A 27,010-nucleotide genomic window follows, 5' to 3' on the forward strand; every position below is an offset into this window, starting at 1 on the left:
ATAGTTGAATGTGATATAATGTCTTGCATGAAGGCATGTGTTTTGGCATTCGCCTTGAGTAGATAGGAATGGTAGGACGAAGTTTGGAGACAAACTTCAAATTTGGTGGGGAGAGTGTAACATCCCGAAAAAATTAGGAAATCACATAAATTATAATTAAGAATGTGAAGCATGCTTGGAACTCGAATTTAAGTTATGTGTAGAACATAATTAATTTAATTAGGAAAATTATTTTAAAGGAAATGCTAAGTGAATATTTATGTAATTTAATAATTCTAAACACTAGTTAAGAAGGGAGAGTATTAAGTTTCATTATAATTTATTTAGAAACCCTAGTCATTACCTGGTGGGGACATGAAGTAATAATTAATAGACATATTACAATGTGATAGGGGACCCTTTGGGAATTCATTTAAAATGCCATGGTAGAGGGGAATGCATGTCATGAATTAAAAGCCAAAGTATGTATATCATAAGAATAATTTTAGGAACCCTTTTAGGAAAAACTCTAGTTATAAATAAGTAACTATATGAAACTACATGGCTGGATGAGTTTTTGGATTCAATTCTCCCATGGGCCACGGCCCAAACTTACTAAAATGGGAGTAAATCAGCCCTATGTTCTTAGGCTCATGATCCTTAGCTTATCCTCAAATAAAATCTGCATGCTTAATCTTGTTTGGCCAAAGGGAAACACTTGGCAACCTTCATCCATTTTTATCTCTTGTCTTGCGCATGGTGTGGAGAAAAGAATTCAGATTTCTTGTGTTAATATCCCAAACAAACCTGAGTTGCCACCCCATGCAACCAATTAGAAGGGAGTCTCTCCATCTTGTGCCACTTGTGCGCATATTAGGAGCAAAACCACTTGGTTTACTGGTCATTGCAATCAGAATACAACTTATCCACATTAAGCATTATTTGTAATTACCAAGTGAAATTAACATGCATGCCATCCTATTAGGCAAGAAGCAATCCTCATCTACCTTATCCCTTTTCTTGTGCGCATGACATTGAGGAAGACCCAAATCAGTTTGCTGTCATTCTTGATACAAAACCCGATTAAAGTCCTCATTCTCCTCCCAAACGTTGGAAAGGTTGAACTAAAAACAGAACGCTTGCTACTCCTAGTCATTGACCAAAATCAGCTCCAAATTCCCTCCACAAGTCGTAAACCACGAGGGGAAACAATTAGGAAAGTTGCATGTTCCTGCCTTTCTTGCTTTCTCAGAACCGTGGGTTGTAGGATGAGAGAATTACCGCCTAAGCTCCCTCTTCCTTTCTCTTCTTCATTGATTTAGCCAAGAGCAGCAACGGTAGAGGTAGTGCATCTCCTCTTCTCCCTTGTATGGCCGCAGACATACATCCTTAAAGGTGAAGTCCTTTCTTCTCCTGGTCCAACACCACTTTAAATCGGTTCTGATTGACCCTTGTTCCCTTGCATGCAGCGGTATACCCGAGTTTTTGCGAGGAAGAGCTTTATACTTGAGTCAAATTACGTTTCATATCATTTAAGAGCAAGTGAGCATCTTCTATCTTCCTTGTTTCTGATTTTAGCGCATGGAAATTAAGAACTGTTTCTCATTATGTTTCTGTTTTAATTTTTGGAATGGGGAGAGGCGAAGGTGTTTCCCATGGTTGTGTTGGCTGTTTTCCGAACCCAACTTGAAAGGATTTTGTTGCATGCAAAAAGGTACAACCAAACAACAAACCCCTTTTTGTTTACTCCACTATTCGGCTTGCATATGGGTGTCTTAACTCTTAAGAGGATAACTTTTGTTGTCAATCATTCTTCCTACTGCCCAGCCGTAAAAACCTTGGTTATTGCTGTAGGCATACGTACAGAATCTGATTTAGGACATTGAGAAATAACTTCACTTTTATTTTGTTAAGAAATCAAAGCCCTATAAGTAATGGTTTGATAAATGAAACTAGAAGCCTCTAATTGTTGGCCTGAAAATCGTTAATGAACGTCTTAGGAAATTGGTTTATTCTTCTATTTCCCTTTCTTGTTTCTGCCCTTGTTTCTGTTCACTTAGACATAGTACTTGGAAACTCAAAAACCCTAAACGGTGAGCTTGGAAAATAGCTCTAGAGTAAATTATTGGACTGTTTTGTAGAATTATATTGTATGCCTAGTTTTTGTTAGAATTTGGTATTAGATACCAATTTGTTAGAATTGATATCTACACAGATGCAAGAGACAACCAGACTTGTGTATCTACATAAAAAACTTTTCTTTTCTATTCTTGTTTTCTTGCTCTTTCTCTTTTTCTCTTGATATCTTTGATCTCTTGATCTACATTTCATACAAACTATCAAAGGCTATAGCTATAAAACTGACAAACATAACTCCACACATAACACCTAATTACTTTATAACTGACATAACTGACTCATTAATATTCTAACTGACATAACTGACTCATTAATGTCCACTAACACAAACCTAAGGACATGACTCTTCACCGGAAAACTCTTCACATTTCTATTTTCTATTTTCTATTTTTATCTCATTAAAATTTAACCCAACAAAACTCCCCCTTAAATTTTAATTCTTCTTTTTTGAATTTTCCACCGGTTGATTTTTTTCGCGCTGCTTCCATGTTGCACTCCTTTCTTCAATTTTTTTTTTTTGTCCGGCGGTTCCTTCATTGGTGGAAGATAGACAGTCTTGAATTTTCCTCTGTCGACCTCATCCTCCAATATACTTCCACATCCATTCTTACACGTATGATCTTCACACAAGTCATCATACTGATCAGTATCTGTATCACTATAACGTCCCATTAGTTTTACAACACCTATGCTAATTTTAATACTTTCAGATTGAACATGTGCTACATTAATAGCACGTTGGGCCTCTTCAACCACAGTAACCCCATCACTTATTGAGGACCGTTGATTCCCATCATCAAGCAAATAACTCAACTCATCATTTTCTGATTCCGCCCCACGATCTTCTTTTGGTTTACGCTTGAGCCAAAATGATTCCGCCATAAAAGTAACTCTAGGCTCCTCATCGCCGGGTTCCCTATCCACAATCGCACCTTCCATTTTTCCGCTCTCAGTTTCTTCATCGCCGGGTTCTTCTTCATCGTTGGGTTCTTCTTCAACAAGTCCAGCTTCCACGCGCCTCATCGATAGAATCTCAGACCACCGTCCTCCAGGGAAATGGTCTCTTTTCGGTGGTGTCGACATCTTCCACTTCCACCATAAATTCAATGCAGTCTCCGACTTCTGACTTCCAACCTGAACCGCGCCTATGCCGGTCTCCGACATCAACCTCATCACGCCGGGGTCGAGCTCTTCTCCAAAACATGAACTCGGTGATTTAGCTGGGATCTCCCGCATCCTGGTTATCAACACGAAACTCAGATTCGTGGTCTCCTCCATGTCGGTCTCCATCAAGCACCTTGGCTTCTCAATCTCCTTTCCGATTTTCGACTTTGTCTCCAGACACTCAGGTTCCACGAAGTCTTCTACCTTGACAATGGACTCGTCGTTCCAGTCCTTCTCTGCTTCGATCTCGGCTCTCTCGTTCTCCTCATCTTCCATCTCGGCTCCTTCGTTCTCCTCCTCTTCTATCTCGGCTCCCTTGGCCGCAGTCATCTCCATCGTCTTCTTCTCCGAGTCGTCTCTTACACGCTCCGACACGTCAATCTCCTCCGCGGATGCGTTGTCGTTGGCAATCTCAGATTCCGCTATCTCGGTCTCTTCTTCATCCGCATCATTCTCCTCATCTTCATCATCATCATTGAAGATTTCATCTTCTTCATTAATCAGATCAAAACGTCCAGGCAAGTATTTTGTTATGAAGGCCATTAGAAAATCCTTCCACATATTATTAAAGTCGCGGCAGTTCCATGTATGGAACCATTTGATTGCGCTTCCTCTGAGTCTTCTCATGGCCACCTGCCATTTGTTCTCTTCAAATGTTTTTTCTCTCCGAAAATATTCTTTTAGACAAAGTAAGAAGACCAATGCTTCATCTTTATCTCCATAAAAGAGTGGCACTTCCATCTCGTTTTTTTCCTCCATAGCCCAAAGCTTTGATACCAATTTGTTAGAATTTGGTATCTACAAAAAAACTTTTCTTTTCTATTCTTGCTTTCTTGCTCTTTCTCTTTTTCTCTTGATCTCTTTGATCTCTTGATCTACATTTCATACAAACTATCAAAGGCTATTTATAAGCTATAAAACTGACAAACATAACTCCACACATAACACCTCATTACATTATAACTGACATAACTGACTCATTAATATTCTAACTGACATAACTGACTCATTAATGTCCACTAACACAAACCTAAGGACATGACTCTTCACCGGAAAACTCTTCACATTTCTATTTTCTATTTTCTATTTTAATCTCATTAAAATTTAACCCAACAGTTTTGCATGTGGTAAATTAAATTGGATGGCATGTTAAGGACCCTTAGCGCATTAATGGTTTAGTAGAATTAGTTATGTAGATAACTATATCATGAGCATTTTTTTATGCTAAGAGATCGAATCTGTATGTGATGGAAATTTTGGATTTCGTCGCTGTTAATTAGTTATTAATTTAGTGCGAAGTCAGAAATTGGCTTTCATGGTGAAACGACCTTGTACATAGAACATTGGAATGGTATTGTTATTCCATCCTTTTGCTCCTGCTCATTTTAAACAGCCCTGAAATTAGTAGCTTTGCATGAATTAAACGAAAGTGTACAACATGATTATGGGCCCCTAACGCACCCTAGGAATTGTAGGAATGGTTATGTAACTAAAAAATTAGGAACACCGAATACTAGCCTGAATCGAACCTAAAGTATAAGGGGACTTGGACTTTCTTTTGCTGTTAACAAGATTGTGTATTAACCGAAAGTCAGAAAATTTATCTAGCTTATGTATTTGGAAAGTCGGGTAAATACAAGAGTTAGTGACTTGGTACATATGTTTGTTAGGTGCCCACAATCCTAGCTAAATTGACTGTTTGATGGTACTTTGTTAAACGACTGTAAAGACTCGAGGTATGTGTTTGGTGGTGAGTCCTACTGTGACTATTTGCCAGTGTATGAAATTTTGAACTGATGCTCACATGTGCCTTATGATTCGTATTCTGTTATATGTTATATGAAATCTGCCTTGGACTTGTCATGATGGAAAATTCTGCCCATGAAAGTATTTGTTATTCGGCAGCTTGGTATTAAATATATGGAAAATTCTGCCTATGGAAGTATTTGTTATTCGGCAGCTTAGTATTAAATATACAAGAGATATATGATATATGATTATGATCTAGTCATGCATATGCACCTCATGTTTCATCTGTTCGGTTTGTGTGTGTCAAGCATGTCATAGCATACAACATTATGCATTCATTCTGGAAGATGGAGTAAATAATAAAAATAAGCATACGTCTGAGCACGCATCATATAGGCATCCCTCCGGTATCAGGGTGTGGGACACTTGGCTTCAGTCTGCTTAGGTCACAGTTGGAGCCCTTTTGAGGAGCCACCCAGGATTCTCCACTGTGTTTGTTAATACGTGCACGACGGTGCTATGAACGTACCCTCTGGCGTTATATACGCATCTTGATTAAGGTTTTGGCGTTATATACGCAATATGACTAGTACATTGGCGTTATATACGCATCTTGATTTAGGTTTTGGCGTTATATACGCAATATGACTAGTACTTTGGCGTTATATACGCACTATGATTATATGATAGCATCCGTTCGGAAAATTAAATGTTGATGCGACTGTTTTAGAATTTTGTACCTAGTCTAATACTGTTGCTGTATTGGTTTTATTGCCACACTACTGGGATTTTTCTCACCCCTTTGGGCCTGCAATTTTTATAAATTGCAGGAGGACTTAGAAGCATTTGAAGAAGTGTTTGATGACATGATTACATGACAATTTTGTTTAAGTTAAGTTGTTGACATCCTTGTTGTTTGCCCGCTGTCTCTGTTGAGTGTATTCTGATTATTTGATAAAGAAGTGTAGCATGATGTATATTCTATTTTGAAAAGAAGTGTAGCATGATGTATATTCTGTTTTGAAAAGAAGTGTAGCATGATGTTAATAATTCTGGTAGTTTAGTTTGCGAAAAGAAGTGCTATTGTATTGAAATTCGGATTTTTGACATGTTTTTGCGAGCACTTAGCGAGTTGTCGTTCTGGGGATACAGACCTCCGATTGAGGTATATTGTATATGGATGTAAAGCCCCAGATGTACACTTTCAGATTATATAAACTTTACAATGAAATTCTGAAATCTCAATTTATTATGATTTTTACAAGTCAGGAGGTTTTGGGAGAAATACAATGAATTTTCGAGGACTTTACGTGTTCTGTTTCGTGGGGCTATTCACCTCCGATTCGCGTATAATTTATATGTACGTGAAGCCCCAGATGTCTAGTTTCTATATATCAAGGAATATTTTTGTAACCTGTTGATTTCGAAATTACATGATTTTTGCAAGACAAGCTGTTTTGGGGAAAATCAGAGTTGCGCAGCGAAAGCATTTTTAAAAATATTTTTGCGGTTTTCACTTTTTCAAAGTCAGATTTCTAGGCAAGCTTTTATAATTGGTAATATGAAAACGTTTTTACTGAACAAGAATTCTACTCGTTAACAATTCGACTCTAATCCACTTTGCAGACAACTCCCTTGGACGCGTACATGGGAGGGTGTCACAATTGTATTTCTCTTATGAACCCAGCATCGAGTAGTTCTTTCACATGTTCTTCCGAAACTTGTCTTCTTTTTGGTCCCAGCTTCCTTTTCTTTTGTTCCACTATAGTTGATCCAGGATAGATTGTCAGCTTGTGACAACAGAACTTGGGATCAATGCCAGGTATCTCGGATGATTTCCATGCAAAGACATCCTTGTTAATTTTTAGAAATTCTGCCAACTCGGCTTTCATCTCAGAGTTGATGGTCTTACCAATTTAGGTAAATTAACCAGGTTCATCTCCTAGGATAAGATCTTCCAATTCACCATCTGGCTCAGGTCTTGGAATGACAGCTTCTTCCCTCATATCCAATTCAACCATATTTACTAATTTATTTGAATGTTGGAACGTTATCTTTTTGCCAGCTTTATCTCCGGGGAGGACTTAAATGTCCACCTTCATTTTCTTTGACAGCTTTAAAGTAACACTGTCGTAGTTCTTTTTTATTCCCCTCGATGGTGATGACCTCATTCATGTTGCTCACTGTAAGAACTCGCACCGTCAAATTAGGAATTTAAATAATTTAATTATGAGTTTAGAAAATAATTCCATAATAGACTTTGGATAAATATAGAAAGATTAGAATAATTATCGAGAAGGTCAAATAATGCTTAAATCGCTTTTCTGATGAAAATTGCAGATATCGGTTCTGCTTCACGGTATAAATGTGTACCGGTGAAGTATTCCGAAAAATTATAATAAAAATACAAATATTCCTAGAAAAATATCTAGGTCAAGGATATCAAGTTTGGAGTAAAACTAAGGAGCGGTGATCTCAGAACTAATACCGACTATGTATAAAACGTGTACTAGTAGAGTATTTCAAAAAATTATAAAAAAATATATGATAATTCCTAGAAAAATGTCTAGGTTCAGAATATTAAATTTGCTAGAAAAATAATTAGCGGAGCTATTAGAACTAATATTGTTGATTAGTGGGCACACTTATATAAATAGCCATTTGCATTAAACCCTAGGTCAGCTTTTCTGATCCCACGGTTGATCCCATGGCTGCCACCTCTCCTCCTTCATGAAAGCTTGAGCTTTATGCATGAAACTTAGCCAAGAACCCACCTTTCTCAATATTTATCCACTCTTATACTATAGAACCACCATTAAACATTGTAAAGCTTGAGCCTTGTGAGAGAAAAACCATGTCTTGAGAGTTGAGATTCTGTATGCAAGAAAGAAGGGGCTGACCACTTGTGTTCTTAGAGTATGAACCATTAATACTCTCTAGGAAGCTCCAAAAACCAAACTTTGTGAAGAAAGAGCCTACCTTGGAGTGAGATTTTCGTGCACCACCAAGTCAGTAGCTTGGACCACCTTCAAAGTCCTCAAAGCTTCCCCATTTTTCTGTTTTCAAAGGTCCATAGGTAACTACAAACCATTCCCCTTGTAGTTTCTTGAAAATGAGTTAGTTTGTGAAGTAAAATGTGGAAATCTTAATGAATCATGTAAAATATGGTATAGTTATGTTTAAGCATGTGGTTTGAACTTTTGTTTGATGAAAAATTGGACCTTGGATCCTTGGAAGCCATGGAACTCGTGGATTATGCATAAAAATCTGCAGTTTTCATTTTGTCCACGTGGTAATCGATTACCCTGTGAATGGTAATCGATCACCCCCTGTATGGTAATCGATTACCCCCTTTCAGAAAGATCAGAAACCAGTTCTAATGCGTGGGAAAGTCCCAATTAGGGTATGGTACCCAAGTGTGACACCCCTCCCCTGTACGCGTCCAAGGGAGTTGTCTGCTAAGCGGATTAGAGTCGTAACAGAATATAATTGAATAATTAAACTGCACTTTTAAATCGAGATACATTATCTTTATTTGAAATCTGGTTGTACAAAAAATCAGAGTGGAACTTGTTAAAATACATAGCTTGCGGAAAAGACAGTTTTCCAGAAACCTCGCTGTCTTGTAAAAATCATATCAATTTGAATATAACAAGTTAAAAAAATCTTCTTTGACGCAAGAAAACTAGACATTCGAGGCTTTACGTGCATATTAAAATTATTCCATTCGGAGGTGTATAGCTCCCGAAACAGAACTCGTAAGGCACGAGATAAGTCAGTGCAAATGTTCCAAAACTACCTAACTTGAAAAAATCATATAAATCCATGCTTACATGCAGTGGACATAAAATTTATATAATATGAAACTAGACATCTGGGGCTTTGCGTGCATATAAATTATATGTAAATCGAAGGTCTGTAGCCCCAGATACAGAACTCGTAAGATACTCGCTAAATCAGTTTAAAGAAAATCCGAATTTAGAAACAGACAGAATTGTTTTTGCAAACGAGTTCAAAATTACGCAATTTACAGCAGTACATAAAATCCCAAAATACAGCAATATCAGGTATGTCCCAACATTTTTCCAATCTCCCAAAATATTACACCAACGTCAAATATTTCATGCGCATTCAAGCGAATCAGCAAACACACAGCAGAAATTCCAACAGCAGCATGTAAACAGAATATCTCCAATACAAGTACATCATCAAATGCTTTTTCGTGCTCATGCAATTTATAAAAAATGAGCCCCCGAAGGGGTGAGAAAAATCCCAGTAGTGTGATAGTAAAACCAGTAAAGCAACAATATTAGACTAGGTACAAAATTCCAAAACAGTCGCATCAACATATAATTTTCCGGACAGATGCTAACATATAATCATAGTGCGTATATAACGCCAAAGTACTAATCATGATGCGTATATAACGCCATAATACTAATCAGAGTGCGTATATAACGCCATGGTAATGTACGTTCATAGCACTGCAGTGCACGTACTAACATACACAGTGGAGATTCCATATTGGCTCCATCAAAGGTGAATTCCAACTGTGGCCTATGCGGACTGAAGCCAAGTGTCCCATACGCTGGTACCAGAGGGATGCCTATATGATGCATGCTCAATCATATGCTTACTTATATTATATACTTCGGTTTCCAAACTGGATGCACAATGTTGTATGTCATGATATGCTTCGCACACACAAATAGAAACAGATGAATTATGATGTACATATGCATGACTAGATCATCATCATAATAACATATATTTCATGTATTTTTAATACCAAGCTTCCGAATAACAACTGCTTCCCAAAGCAGAATTTTCCATCATGTCAAGTTCAAGGCAGAATACATATAAATATAACAGGATACGAATCCAAGGCACATGTGAGCAACAATTCACAATTTCATACACTAGCTAATAGTCACAATAGGTCTCACCACCAAACACTTACCTTGTGAGCCCAAGTATTAATCAAACAGCACCAGAATGGTCAACGTTCTTGGAGATTTTGCGCACCTAATATACCATTACGCCAAATTAGAATTTTATATAATTTTTCCTTTAATTCACAATTGGTTTCTATGCTTATAATCCTTGTACCTTAATTGAGTTATTGTACTACTAATGCCAATTATTATTCTGCCCTTCAAGTTATTCCACCCATTGCTAGCAATTAAAATTTCCCAAGGTCTCATACATATATAGGTTCAGTTTTCAGCATAACAAACTGTTCAGGATATTATTTACGTAATTCATTCCACTAATTGCGAACAAATAAGAGTTTTCCAGGGTCCCCAACACACACACAGCCTCGGTTTTTAGCCAACAAATTGGTTCTTAATATTTTTCCTTTACCCAACATTCTACTCACATCACTTAAGCATGAATTACTAACTCGTTAACATGCTGCCTTCGATTTTATTACAGTGCATGCAAAGCCTAATCAGTTTTCCTAATCCAATGACGGTCCCGAAACTCAAGATGATTCATAATCCAAATTTACAAAAAAATCAGTTTTCAGACTTGCTTGTATTCAGATCATGGTTGTTCCTTATGATTAATTAATATATACAAAATTAGATTATCCTTCTAGTCAAAAGGGCAGTCCACACACGGTGATGAGTTATTTTTTTTTCCACGCCCCAAGACCTGTCTTATGACATACATACAGTGAGGTTTACGTTTTGTACAGAATTTGAGGAAGGATTCAAAACAGAATTTATTTCCTATGAGCTACTCAAAAAGGACAGAATTACAGAAAAAGGAATGGCCAAAATAAAATGTTCCCCAACATGCATATGAGGGCCGAACGGATCAAAAACAAGGAGAGGGCAAGTTGTGCAAATCGGCCAAGGGGAGCAGTGACTCAAAGTTGCGAAATTTCTCTCTTCTCTACAGCTCCAAGAAACCGATTTCAGTGGCATGCCATGTGAGGAAAGACCCAATCAAAACTGGGTCGAGGACATGCAATGGGAAAGAAGTCCAAATCAGAACTGGTTCCAGTAAAAGGGACGATAAGACCGTAAACAAAATACCTCACCTTCTCCCACTAGAGGATGGTTGTGCGCACAAATGAAGAAGAGGGGGGGGGGGGGGGGGGGGGGGGGGTGAGAGTTTAAATGTCAATCTGCTTGCAGAAGAATCTCCAACATGGCGAAGGGAATTATGAGGAACAAGGGAGTAATAAAAACAGTACAACTCCTTTGCTTGGGTACACGGCCGAACAGGGAACAGAGGAGAACGTATGCTTAAGAGTCTTGCTATCCTATGAAGTTCACGGTTTGTGGAGCGCATAAGGGAAATGAAATGCAAATTCTGGGTTCTTGGTGATCTCCTATAGGGTTCCCGGCTTTGGGAGTAGATGGGGAACTACATGTGATTCTGAATAGAAAATCAACAATGACCCTTGGGGCTTCCTTTTATAGCGCATGGGAAGAAGAAGAGAAGGGATACTAAGGTCTCACAATCTGGATTAAAGTTCAGCAAGGGATGAAACAAAAACTCACACTTGATATTTTCCAATGGTGCGCACAAAAGAGAGGATAAGGAAGGTGTGATTTTCGGCCAATAGAATTTCATGCAAGCTGACCACTCACTTCCCATTGGACATAGGCTTACAAGGCTGACTTGAGTTTATCTAAGATTACAAGCAATCAGAATTTCTTATCCACCTATGCGGATAACAAGGACTCATAAGAGGGGATGAGGTTTTGCCATGTGTTAATACCCCACCAATGTAGGGTAGCCTTGTGGATCTATTTAGGATAAGGTGTGAGGCTCACTAAGTGATGAAGGCTGAAAATAAGTCCCACTTTGGGCTCTTGGGTCGTCGGTCATCACAAGAGTTGGGTCCAAAATATAAGTCCAATGACTCTCTCATCTTATGAACTAACCTATACCTTATTATTTTATGTACCCTCTACTTATTAACTAATGGGGTTTATTCATTAAAATATAATTAATCACATACTTACAACTAATATTCAAGTTCAGAAATTATCCCTACTTATTCCTAATAGCATGCATGCACAAAATTAATTTCCCTAACTCGAATTTATTCCCTCCAGAATATATATATATTTCGAGTTCAAGATCTGTATTAACATTACTAATGGCAGTTTATATACGTTCCTAATTTCGCGGGATGTTACACCTAGGGAGCCAGTGTTACTGTTGGTAAGTATACACACATATAATAATGAGGGTTAATATGCTATAATTATGGTTTAGGAGGGACTTGAGTCACTAAACGAAAAAGAAAACATTGCTCAATCGATATGAAAATTTGGGATTCTAAATATTAATAATATTCCTGATATAAAACAGATTGCAGCTATCGGATTGTGTGATAGTTGGTGTATCTAGATATACTGAGCCTTTGGATAGGGATTTTTGCATTTCAGGTAAGCTTTCGTGTCATCGGTTTTACCCATTGATGGTTCCCCCAAACCTCATGGAGGGATGGTTTATATGTATGATGTGTTTTTCTGAAAATATATATGTTTACATGATGAATATTAAATATGCTGTTGAGTTGGATTATTATTATAATGCATTTGCCATATGTATATATATGTGGGGTATTCCACACGAGACGATAATCCCTTAGCATGTCGGGCCACATGCAAGATAGTAACTCCGTGTGTGAGGTACATGGTGGACTCCTTGTATTGTGGGTTGTAGACGTGCGTAATCCTTACCTTTTATTCTCTTGCCAGTATGATGCATACACACATGACATGGACATATGTTGCAACGCACAGTTTTTTCCATTATAATATTGTTATCATTTAGAACTTATATTGCACATGTAAGTGAGCTTGGGGTAGAGAGATCCTTGAGGACACCTTGTCTTACTGAGATTTCTTGTTAGAGATCTCACCCCGTGTAAGGCACATTTTCAGGTACAGGTACTTCTGAGGTTGAGACCTCTAACGACAGGAGACTGGAGTTGAGTTGAGATAATGCATGCACCTTGCTATGTTATTATGATTTCTGCCTTGCTGTTATACCTTTATGACTTTTGTACTTGAGACATGACTTAATGACTATGTTGCTTTATTTGGTGAGCATGGGGTTGTCCATGCCACATTTGAATAAGCTGTGTTTATTTCAAACTAAGTTGTATTATTGTATCAGGACATATCTAGTCTACCTGTTGTAGTTCCATGACTTTATACATTATTTATGTTATTAGGTTATTCAGTTTAGTTATTTATTGCAATTTACATACAGGCGACTTTGGAAAAAGGATAAGTAAATCCACTTGATTAATATGATAATGTTCATAATTGGAAAAATTTAGTTTCCGCATTTACTGAGTTGCGCTTAATACCATTGATATGTTTAATACACCGGGTGCACATGGGGTGTTACACTCACCGTCTTTAACTTTTGATATTTTGTGGAAACTAGCATATCCCACTTATGCAGGGTTGGTCTTCCTAGGATCACATTATATGGAAAGGGGAAGTTGGCAACAATGAATCTTACTCGTTCTGATTTGAATGCCTCTTTCGTTCCCTGAGTCAATCTAAGATCTATGTACCCCTTATGGGGTGTATTTTTCCCATTAAAGGCTATCAAGGTAGTTTTACAAGGCTTAAGATCTTTTGCATCCAAGTTCATTCTTTTGAAAGTATCCCAAATGATTATATCTGCATAACTCGGAGAGTCTCTCCGGTTTATTGTCAAATTTTTCCAAGTTCAAACTCGAATTTTGGATGCCTCTTGCTTGTTGCAAAATTCAACAAGAACTTTTCCCAAAATCTTTAAAGGATCCATCGAATTAGCAGGCAATGTTGAAAACCATGTCTGCGCAGCTCCAGTCAAGGTTGTAGCAAATATCCGGGATATGATAGGCTCATCAATCCCCCAAATGTACATAGCGGCGATGAAAGCATCTATGTGAACTTGTGGATCCTAACTTCCATCATATTTCGGCAAATGTGCCGAGTCAAATTCCTCGGGAACGGGGAATGAAGTATCTATCCTGTGAAGGGACTATTATTATACTGCCCCTTGCTATACTTCCTCCTTTATACACCGGCTTCGTGATGCCTCCAGATGTTAAGTGGAGGTTGAGTATCTCGGTTATGATGGGTATCACTCTGGTTATTCTCTACATTCCTCTTTACTCCAGCATTCTGAACAGGAGGCATCATATTGGCATTGTGATTGTTGTCTTGATTTTAATCTTCAACATTATTGTTGATTTGGATGTGGCTGTTTGGGTTTATAGTCGCTCCCGTGTTTGGCACTCCTTGGACCTCGGCATCTCCAACCTGTATTTGTGAATCCCGGTTACGATTCATGTTCTGATTACTACCACCACAGAGCTGAAGGTTTTCTCCTGGAATCTCTATCATGGTTCACATTCCTCGCCTACATTAAACGTTACTCCATCTCTGGCATTCTTCTCGTATTTTCTTCTTGGATTCTTCTGAAATCCTCATAGCTGTAACACCCTCCCTTGTATGCATCCAAGAGAGTTGTTTGCTAAGCGGATTAGAGTTCTTTAATCGTATTTTAGAGACTGAAAATCACTTTTACAATGCCAATTAAAAACTTATAATTGAAATCGAGTTCGTCACAAAATCAGAGTATACTTTCAAAATTTCCCAACTACTGAAAATATAACTTTCCTGGCAGACCTTGCTGTCTTTAAAAATACGTATAAAATTCAGTTCAACGATTCAAAAAAATATTCTTTGTAATCTAGAAACTAGGCATCCGGGGCTTCGCGTTCATATAAAATAATAGTAATTTGAAGGTCGTTTGCCCCTCGAAACATAACTCGTAAGGCGAGAGTTAAAATCAGTGAATTTCTATCAAACGACCTGACTTGCAAAAATCATAATAAATCGAGCTTTCATAATTACGTTGAAAGGTTTATATCTAATGAAACTAGACACCTAGGGCTACGCGTGCATATAAATTATAAGAAAATCAGAGGTCCGTAGCCCCGGAACGCCAACCTACAAATTGCTCGCAAAAAAAGTTTTAACTTAGCTTTCAAGACGTCATGAATCAGTTTTCGTAAAACGGTTCTGAAATCCGTTTCAAAACACTTGTTGTTCTTAAAAGTCTTAAAACAGAATGCAAACATAGTTCACTAATAATTTAAACATCCACAATTAGTACAATTATCCATGAAATTAATATAATCACAGCAGCAAGCCCAACAGTAGAAACCAACAGCAAATATCCAAGTCCTCAAAAGCTTTTACGTCCTCCTGCCATTTTGTAAAAATAGCAGCCCCAAAGGGGTGAGAGAAAATCCCAGTAGTGTGGCAACAAAACCATGATGCAACAATATTAACTAGGCACAAAATCATAAATAGTCACTTCAAACATTTAATCCTTTTCATCATATATCATAACGCGTATATAACGCCCTTTTTCCTTTACGCTCATAGCACCGTCGTGCGCGTAGCATCACAGTGGGTATTCCTAATGGCTCCCATGAAGGTGAATCCCACTGTGGAACCTATGCGGACTGAAGCCAAGTGTCCTCTCTCCTGGTACCAGGCATGCCTATATGATGCATGCTCAGTCACATGTCCTCAATACAAATATATATATATATTCAAGATGTCATGAATCAAGTATACATGCCATGTTATGCAATCGCACCCAACAGAAAAATGTATTATGATGTAAAATGCATGCATATATCATATCATCCTTTCATATTCTTACCATTGGCTCATCATCATCATAACATACATAGAACAAATGTGAGCAACACATCACAATTCCATACACTAGCCAATAGTCACATTAGGTAATACCGCCTACACATACCTTGGCACTTTACTTTTAAATCAAGCATTCCAAACATCATCGAACAGTCCCATTATCTAAGAACTTGTGCACCTAAACAAATACATACATCAAATCAGAATTTATCCCGTTTATTTTCCATATATTACACAATTGTCCCGTCCTCCTAATTCTTGATTTGTGATCGGTTTCCAGGTCCTCATGCTAAACGAATTTTCTGCCCTTATATGAATTTAATTATTTTAAACATTTCTTATTTCTACCGATGAATAATAGGTAGTATAATCAGGATTTTTCATGCATGTAGGTTCGGTTTCATGCTTTCTATATTAATTATATTTTTACCTTAAGTTTGTCCTGCCAATTGTTGTCAAGTAACAAAACATCCCAATTACCTATACATTCATATAGGGTTTTGGCCAACAATTAGAGTGCTAATACCATACACAAATTAACTCCTACAAGGTGTAGGGTGCGCTAAATGATTAAAACATACTGCCTATGTAGACCGTTAACAAAATTCTAAGATTCTAATCAAGTTATCATACTTCCAGGTTGGTAGCTTTATGTCCTTAGTTTATTCTAACAATTTCTCTTAATTGCCAACAGCTCAAAGTCCATAAGGCATACTGAATCGATTTTAAGCTCTGAAGTAGGTGCTCATTATTTTTCCTATTCCAAACTTCCAGTCACATCAATTAGGCATGAAGAATTAAATTCCACATGCTGCCTACACAGATTTTATTACGTATCAGGCTATCTATAACAGTCTATTCCAACAATTAAGCACACAATGATGAGGGTTGTCTTCAACACTTTACACATGCAAACACCTAATTAATTTGGTTAATCAAATGGCAGCCCAACAAAATCAAGAGGGCAATTTCCAAGCTTATAAATCGGGTTCTGTATGCATTACAAGGCTGTTCATTATTTTAATAAACCTTCACACTCCACTAAATTTATGGTTGAGCTAAGGGAGACTTGTAAGCAGGTTGTACTCTAAAATTCAGCCCTTGTAAAGCCATTAATTCTCTTCCCTATTTTAGCGCATAGTTTAGCATTTAGGATAACTGATTTCTAATTTATTACAATTAATTATCACAACTTGCATGCACTAGGGTACCAACTAATATGCAGCTGAACAACACGGAGAGTAGGGAGATGACCAAAACGAGCTTCCTAAACATGCTTACTGTCGGAACAGAAAAATAAGAGAAATGGGAACTAATTATGTCATTGTTACCTTCTTGTCCACACCAACGATCTCCAACCAAGAATGGGAAAAGTCATTCACCCCTTACTTGGCTCCAAGAATCGAACTAGTTGTATGCAAGGGAAAGGGTGACTCAACCAAAACAGAATCATGTTCCAACAAAAAGGGAAAACTCATTCAGAAACGGTTCAGGTAGGAATGACAAGAAGACAACGAAAATTACCTTACCTTCTCCTACTTGGTTGAAGGCGCGCACAAAGGGAAGGAATAATGAGGGGTGAGTTTAAATCAGAATCCACATGCAATGGATGACAGTCCCAAACCAGAACCAAAACGTGAACATGTAGGGAAACTCTTCACTAAATCGGATGGATGAAAGAGTTCTAGGCTTTTTGTTTTCTGCTCAAGGCAGAATCGTTGCAGAAGAGAAGTGAGGAACTTGGATTGGGGTTCTCCTACACATTAGCTCACGGTTTTTTTTTAAGAGAATATGGGAAGAAATCAACATGCATCATGTGGTCCTTCCACTAGATGGTTCTCGGCTTGAGGAGTGAGGACCGTAATTGATTCTGTATCAAGGGTTTGAAATCTGTTTTCCTTGGATAGCTATATGTTATGCGCATGAAGAGCTAGGGAACCAAGCTTTTGGTTAAGTTTAATTCAAGAGAAATAGAAAAGGGAAGACAGCAATATGCTCCCTCCATCAGCGCCTAGTGAGATGTGTGGGTCAAATTCTGATTCAAGAGTGTAGGCAAAAGAAGGGAACCAAATAATAATCATACAGCCTTTGCCCTCATTGGGTGCTAGGTGAGGTGGCTGCCCTTTGGCCAATAGGGTTTCATGCAAAGGAATTTCTCTCCTCTAATTGGTTGCAAGGTTGTAAAGCTGATCTAGATTGGCTAAAGTTACAAGCAATCCATTTGCTTTCTCCTCACCCTATGCGTATAAACAAGAGAAGATAAGGAAGGATGATAGTTGCCAAGTGGAGTTCCTTGACCAATAAAAGAGAGACTATGATTTTTCTTTGAATAAAAGGATAAATACTCATGTTGCTTTTATATGTTATGATTAATTTAGTCCTATCCCTTTTTACTAGAATTTTGCATCCTCAAGGTATATGTATATAAATTTTCACTCATCACATATAATATATGTTATGAATTACTCTTTCATGTTTCCGCAAGGTAGGGTCTAGGGTCTCTAAATAAATTATAATTAACTTAATACCATTCCTCCTTAACTAGGGTTTTGAATTCTTAACATACTTAAACACTCGTTTGTAGTTTCCACCAAAATAATTTTTCTAATTAAATTGATTCCACTCTTAAACAGAATTTAATTCGAGCTTCAAGCCTACAACACACTCCTAATTGTAGGTTATGTAATTTCCTAATTTTGCGGGGTGTTACACTCTCCCCACCAAATTTGAAGTTTGTCCCCAAACTTCATCCCCTTAATCCTGCTAACTATTCAAGACGAATGACAAACACACATGCATACATGCAAGACATTACATCACATTCGGCTGGACATCTATAACAATTACTTACATACAAAATTTTACTTGCATGGTAGGGAATAAAATTTTTTCCTAGGCTTATTCATAGCAACAATTTTCTGGTTTCATTTTAATTAACTTCAAAGACTATACTAAAACAAAGACTAAGTAAAACCACATATTATTTTATTAAACAAAAATCTCCAGTTATCCATTACTTTATTATTTATGTTCTTCGTTTCTTGATGTGTGTGCATATCCATAACATACCATACTCCTACTAATCCACCTGCTATACTTCTTATACTGAAAGTGTATGTACTTAACTACCAAATGCTCCTAAAAATTTTCATGCTTGATAGGTTGAGGGTCAACAATTTAGTTCACCAGGTGACTTCGCAATTGACCACACAACCAAAAATTTTACAATACTGAACTAGACAAACTTTAAAGCAACAGGATACCCTGCCTATTACTTGTACAGACAGAAAACTAATTAACTGTGACCTTCACTAATACTCATTTTATCTATGCAGTTTACCGGTTACAGATTATAATTTCATCCACTTCCTACTTATTCCTTACATCTGCAAAATTTAATTCAATACATAATTCACAACTAATTACCTGACTTGACAACATCATGACATAATTTTCACAATTTAATAGTCTACAGAAAACTAGCAAGTAACACAGAATGCATCATATTCCCAATTACAATGTAGAAGAGTATTCGTAAAATTACAGAAGTTCATCACCGATAGAAGTTCAGCAATTGTTTTTATTTCCTAAAGATCTTAGCCCATCACTATTGAGGTATAAATTTTAACAGCATCAATTAAGTTAACAACACATTATTTGCTACTATCTTACGGAAAAAGGGATTTACATTGCTGGGTAGTGCTTTTGTCTAGAGCTTAGGGTTTAGGAGGCACTTGTAATTAACTCTAACTATGAAATTGACTTACGAATGCGAGTAGGGATACTAGGATTCCAAGGTTCTAACTTCTAATTGCCATGATTACAAGAGATGTTAAGTTTTGTATGTTCATTCTGTAGCTATTGTCTACCATTTTCCTAAAGTCAGATGTACCCAAGTCTATCCTTTACAACGTACTCAACAAATACAAAATATCAAACAGTCAAGGACGTAGCTAACTAATCTTAGCCTACCCTACGTACATATCACGTCAGTTGGTACCTCTCCTGCAGTTCGTCAAAACACCCCTATGAGGAAACTTCCTCGAGCTTTCCGTTGTCCTAGGTACCTCGGATGTAATTGACTCCACTGATCAGAGGATTCATTAACCATTATATGAACTTTCCAATCATTACACACATTACAATTTGAAACAGCTACCAATCGTAATCCATCCAATAAACCAGGCTTTCATAATTCAAGCGCACAAAACCACATTCAACATCTTAATTGCAGTTAAATATCCCTTTGGAGTGACAATTAATAATAACAAGAAGACTACAGTTACTGACACATCTATACTTTTCATAACAAATTCGGTTCTGGTATTCTTCCCAACATATACCACACATCAAATTCATTTTCCAACAAGAAGAGGGTCCTTATTCCAAATCCTCAAAACCAAAAGATTAATGCACTAGGCTCCCAAAATACAAGAGTTTTCATGAAGCAATCAAATTTCCATTTAAAGTGATAAGTTAATCACCGTACGACCGTACCATTAGCAATAAGGTCAAGGTAAATTTTCCAATTCTTTTTATGTTCACGTTATCATAAGATACAACTATTTTAATTTTCTTCTTACAAGACTTTAACCTCAAAAATGATTTCACAATACATACCACGTTTAAAATTTCAACTTTCAACATACAAGAGAATTCATACAGTCAAGTGCTCAAAACAGAAATTAATCCAACTAGATTCACAAAAATAAAAGAGTCTCATGTAGTAATTAGATTATGACAGCACATACTCATTCAGATCATGAAACACTTATAATTTCTGGAGCACAGCACCCAATCCGATTTTTAACTAATCATTACTACTATAGGGTTCACATCCTAGACAGTTAAAATAATTTAAACAGCTCATAAACTCAAATTCCGATCTATTACCAAAAATTCAATTTCAAATACTTCTTTTTAGTTGCTATACCCAACAAGCTGGTACCCAAAACAAATAATATATTTTCATAATTTCAATTGATCAGACCGAAGGCTCCTCATTAAATTTCCGTCCTGACCAGCAGCACCAAAATAAAAGTTTTCATGTATTCCATTCACCAAACAGAGATCTCTCATTTTCAATACAACTTAAACATCAGTTCATCACTACGTCCACTAATATGGTTCTACAACTATAGTTTACTTATTCCAGTTATCCAAGTCATTCCCTAGATTAAATTACTGGCTAGTTTCAGACATAGGTACCAAAACCACCAAACAAAACTTTCTTATTAATTGATTCTCGGTGTTTGGCAGTTTGATACTACCGTGTTACCGGAGAATGTGTTGGCCAGACCCATTTCCAGTTACAGCTAGAGTATCATCTCATCACACACTGGGAGTCGTCAAATTCCATACTTCGTTATTATTTTTCCTTCAGGCATTAATCAATTACAATCTACCACACATCAGACTTCTCTCTTGAGGAGGTTTTCGTGTCTCATAGATGCTAATTCTACTTTCGTCATGCCAAGCAACGAGCGGATCCTACTCACCGCATGACATACACGACAATAGTTTTAAGATTAAGACACGGTTCCCACTTCAAGACAGAATCTCAAATAATCCATTATACAAGTAGACAATTCACACATTTTCCATTCAACTGCAACATAACACAGTTAGACAACTCTTGCACCATTTAGTAGCAGCAGACACTTCCAATCAAATATTTCAATGCATAATATGGATAGCACAACCGAACAGGGCATATAATAAAACAGAACATAATATACGGCAACCTGAACAACATCAATAATATCAACAGCAAACCAGTCAATCAATAGAACAGGTTAAACTCAATTTCTCAACCAGGCTACACTTATTACTGCACAACTGCCTTCTACTTATCAGGTCAACAACAAGGTAAATCTATACAATACAGTCTACATTTCAAAAAAACCAAACAGTATCTCACACAATTCGCGAGACTCACAGCTGCTCTAAGTAATCAACGCCACAAAGTGATTTCACAATATCTCAGGATGATTCTAATATTTCAATTATACTAACTTTCACAATTTAACAGAATAATTCAGCACGTGCCAATCATGAGTCAGACAGTGCAGTGATTTAATCCTAACAGTCAACAACCAATAAACAGTTAAATTCAATCAGCAGTGAATAAACATACTCATACAAACAACAATGATTAACAAACAGCAACCAATGCAACAATCACACACAAACACCTTGGATTAAAACTGCTCTGATACCAATTAGTGTAACACCCTCCCTTGTATGCATCCAAGAGAGTTGTTTGCTAAGCGGATTAGAGTTCTTTAATCGTAATTTAGAGACTGAAAATCACTTTTACAATGCCAATTAAAAACTTATAATTGAAATCGAGTTCGTCACAAAATCATAGTATACTTTCAAAATTTCCCAACTACTGAAAATATAACTTTCCTGGCAGACCTTGCTGTCTTTAAAAATTCGTATAAAATTCAATTCAACGATTCAAAAAAATATTCTTTGTAATCTAGAAACTAGGCATCCGGGGCTTCGCGTTCATATAAAATAATAGTAATTTGAAGGTCGTTTTCCCCTCGAAACATAACTCGTAAGGCGAGAGTTAAAATCAGTGAATTTCTATCAAACGACCTGACTTGCAAAAATCATAATAAATCGAGCTTTCAGAATTACGTTGAAAGGTTTATATCTAATGAAACTAGACACCTGGGGCTACGCGTGCATATAAATTATAAGAAAATCAGAGGTCCGTAGCCCCGGGACGCCAACCTACAATTTGCTCACAAAAAAAGTTTTAACTTAGCTTTCAAGACGTCATGAATCAGTTTTCGTAAAACGGTTCTGAAATCCGTTTCAAAACACTTGTTGTTCTTAAAAGTCTTAAAACAAAATGCAAACATAGTTCACTAATAATTTAAACATCCACAATTAGTACTATTATCCATGAAATTAATATAATCACAGCAGCAAGCCCAACAGTAGAAACCAACAGCAAATATCCAAGTCCTCAAAAGCTTTTACGTCCTCCTGCCATTTTGTAAAAATAGCAGCCCCAAAGGGGTGAGAGAAAATCCCAGTAGTGTGGCAACAAAACCATAATGCAACAATATTAACTAGGCACAAAATCATAAATAGTCACTTCAAACATTTAATCCTTTTCACCATATATCATAACGAGTATATAACGCCCTTTTTCCTTTACGCTCATAGCACCGTCGTGCGCGTAGCATCACAGTGGGTATTCCTAATGGCTCCCATAAAGGTGAATCCCACTGTGGAACCTATGCGGACTGAAGTCAAGTGTCCCCTCTCCTGGTACCAGGCATGCCTATATGATGCATGCTCAGTCACATGTCCTCAATACAAATATATATATATTCAAGATGTCATGAATCAAGTATACATGCCATGTTATGCAATCGCACCCAACAGAAAAATGTATTATGATGTAAAATGCATGCATATATCATATCATCCTTTCATATTCTTACCATTGGCTCATCATCATCATAACATACATAGAACAAATGTGAGCAACACATCACAATTCCATACACTAGCCAATAGTCACATTAGGTAATACCGCCTACACATACCTTAGCACTTTACTTTTAAATCAAGCATTCCAAACATCATCGAACAGTCCCATTATCTAAGAACTTGTGCACCTAAACAAATACATACATCAAATCAGAATTTATCCCGTTTATTTTCCATATATTACACAATTGTCCCGTCCTCCTAATTCTTGATTTGTGATCGGTTTCCAGGTCCTCATGCTAAATGAATTCTCTGCCCTTATATGAATTTAATTATTTTAAACATTTCTTATTTCTACCGATGAATAATAGGTAGTATAATCAGGATTTTTCATGCATGTAGGTTCGGTTTCATGCTTTCTATATTAATTATATTTTTACCTTAAGTTTGTCCTGCCAATTGTTGTCAAGTAACAAAACATCCCAATTACCTATACATTCATATAGGGTTTTGGCCAACAATTAGAGTGCTAATACCATACACATATTAACTCCTACAAGGTGTAGGGTGCGCGAAATGATTAAAACATACTGCCTATGTAGACCGTTAACAAAATTCTAAGATTCTAATCAAGTTATCATACTTCCAGGTTGGTAGCTTTATGTCCTTAGTTTATTCTAACAATTTCTCTTAATTGCCAACAGCTCAAAGTCCATAAGGCATACTGAATCGATTTTAAGCTCTGAAGTAGGTGCTCATTATTTTTCCTATTCCAAACTTCCAGTCACATCAATTAGGCATGAAGAATTAAATTCCACATGCTGCCTACACAGATTTTATTACGTATAAGGCTATCTATAACAGTCTATTCCAACAATTAAGCACACAATGATGAGGGTTGTCTTCAACACTTTACACATGCAAACACCTAATTAATTTGGTTAATCAAATGGCAGCCCAACAAAATCAAGAGGGCAATTTCCAAGCTTATAAATCGGGTTCTGTATGCATTACAAGGCTGTTCATTATTTTAATAAACCTTCACACTCCACTAAATTTATGGTTGAGCTAAGGGAGACTTGTAAGCAGGTTGTACTCTAAAATTCAGCCCTTGTAAAGCCATTAATTCTCTTCCCCATTTTAGCGCATAGTTTAGCATTTAGGATAACTGATTTCTAATTTATTACAATTAATTATCACAACTTGCATGCACTAGGGTACCAACTAATATGCAGCTGAACAACCCGGAGAGTAGGGAGATGACCAAAACGAGCTTCCTAAACATGCTTACTGTCGGAACAGAAAAATAAGAGAAATGGGAACTAATTATTTCATTGTTACCTTCTTGTCCACACCAACGATCTCTAACCAAAAATGGGAAAAGTATTTCACCCCTTACTTGGCTCCAAGAATCGAACTAGTTGTATGTAAGGGAAAGGGTGACTCAACCAAAACAGAATCATGTTCCAACAAAAAGGGAAAACTCATTCAGAAACGGTTCAGGTAGGAATGACAAGAAGACAACGAAAATTACCTTACCTTCTCCTACTTGGTTGAAGGCGCACACAAAGGGAAGGAATAATGAGGGGTGAGTTTAAATCAGAATCCACATGCAATGGATGACAGTCCCAAACCAGAACCAAAACGTGAACATGCAGGGAAACTCTTCACTAAATCGGATGGATGAAAGAGTTCTAGGCTTTTTGTTTTCTGCTCAAGGCAGAATCGTTGCAGAAGAGAAGTGAGGAACTTGGATTGGGGTTCTCCTACACATTAGCTCACGGTTTTTTTTTAAGAGAATATGGGAAGAAATCAACATGCATCATGTGGTCCTTCCACTAGATGGTTCTCGGCTTGAGGAGTGAGGACCGTAATTGATTCTGTATCAAAGGTTTGAAATCTGTTTTCCTTGGATAGCTATATGTTATGCGCATGAAGAGCTAGGGAACCAAGCTTTTGGTTAAGTTTAATTCCAGAGAAATAGAAAAGGGAAGACAACAATATGCTCCCTCCATCAGCGCCTAGTGAGATGTGTGGGTCAAATTCTGATTCAAGAGTGTAGGCAAAAGAAGGGAACCAAATAATAATCATACAGCCTTTGCCCTCATTGGGTGCTAGGTGAGGTGGCTGCCCTTCGGCCAATAGGGTTTCATGCAAAGGAATTTCTCTCCTCTAATTGGTTGCAAGGTTGTAAAGCTGATCTAGATTGGCTAAAGTTACAAGCAATCCATTTGCTTTCTCCTCACCCTATGCGTATAAACAAGAGAAGATAAGGAAGGATGATAGTTTCCAAGTGGAGTTCCTTGACCAATAAAAGAGAGACTATGATTTTTCTTTGAATAAAAGGATAAATACTCATGTTGCTTTTATATGTTATGATTAATTTAGTCCTATCCCTTTTTACTAGAATTTTGCATCCTCAAGGTATATGTATATAAATTTTCACTCATCACATATAATATATGTTATGAATTACTCTTTCATGTTTCCGCAAGGTAGGGACTAGGGTCTCTAAATAAATTATAATTAACTTAATACCATTCCTCCTTAACTAGGGTTTTGAATTCTTAACATACTTAAACACTCGTTTGTAGTTTCCACCAAAATAATTTTTCTAATTAAATTGATTCCACTCTTAAACAGAATTTAATTCGAGCTTCAAGCCTATAACACACTCCTAATTGTAGGTTATGTAATTTCCTAATTTTGCGGGGTGTTACAATAGCGCTGGAGGTTGTTACAATGCTCCATATCCTCCACCCGCCTTATGATCACAGCAAATGCGTTCTGGGCAAGACGAGAATTTGGATCTGCTGCAAGTACAACGCGGGCAGCTGCATCTACAGGATTCAGGGAGGAGGATCCACAACTCGGTTTCGAGGAGCTGGTGTCGAGGCAGTGTCCGAGACGTCAACACTCACATGGACTGCATCGTAATCAACCTCATTTTCTGGTAGATTTTGAGGCTGATTTACTTCTTCCAATACAGGATCCAATGGAAGGTTTGGGTGCTGTGGCTGTTGGCTGCTACTTCTTGTACAAACCGCCATTGTTGATTGTGATCGTGGGAATAACGAATTTATCGATTTCGGATAGACGACGTCAATGTTCTGTCTTAGAGACAGAGATGTCTAGTATAACACCTAGCAATTCTAAATCAAATATTAAAATATTAAATGAGGATTAAAAAGAAGGATTAGTGAAAATTCTGAAAATTAGGCAAAAATAAAAAGAAAGGGCAAAACGGTAATTAGCCAACACGCAACCCTAGGAAGATAAAAATTGAGTAGAAGGTCTCAGATGATAAAAATAACCTTGGAAATGGATTCAGAACGAAAAATTGAGTGGTTAGGCAAGTTTCAGAAAATTCAATGAATAGTGTTTTACCGGGTAAAAATACCGCAGTTTTGAGCTCTAGGTTTTGAATACAAGTTATAAATGATTTATAGAACTAGGAAATATGATTTCTGATGAAATTTGACGGAAATTATTAAGTTTGGGGAAGCGTGCCTACGACGCACGTAATAGCTTAAAACAACATTTTCTCTGAACAACTGGAAAATTCCGCATTCATCTGATCAAGAGTAATTAAAGGAAAATGGTTAATGTTAAAATTTAGAGTTTCTAATTAGTTTAGGAAATTATGAACGTTTAGCGGAATAAGAGGGAAATTCGAATTAGTTTGAAATCGCGTGAGGTGGCGGTGGGACCCACCTCACTTAAGTGGACCTTGCCACCTTGGACAACACAAATTTCTGGTCTTTCTCGCTCCTCCCTCCCACACAACCCACGACCTCCATGAATGGAGAAGGAAG

The sequence above is a fragment of the Gastrolobium bilobum genome, unplaced genomic scaffold (assembly GCF_033153095.1).
Source record: "Gastrolobium bilobum isolate Gb01-03AN ecotype WA unplaced genomic scaffold, APGP_CSIRO_Gbil_v1 utg22474, whole genome shotgun sequence".
In the NCBI taxonomy this organism is placed as follows: Eukaryota; Viridiplantae; Streptophyta; class Magnoliopsida; order Fabales; family Fabaceae; genus Gastrolobium; species Gastrolobium bilobum.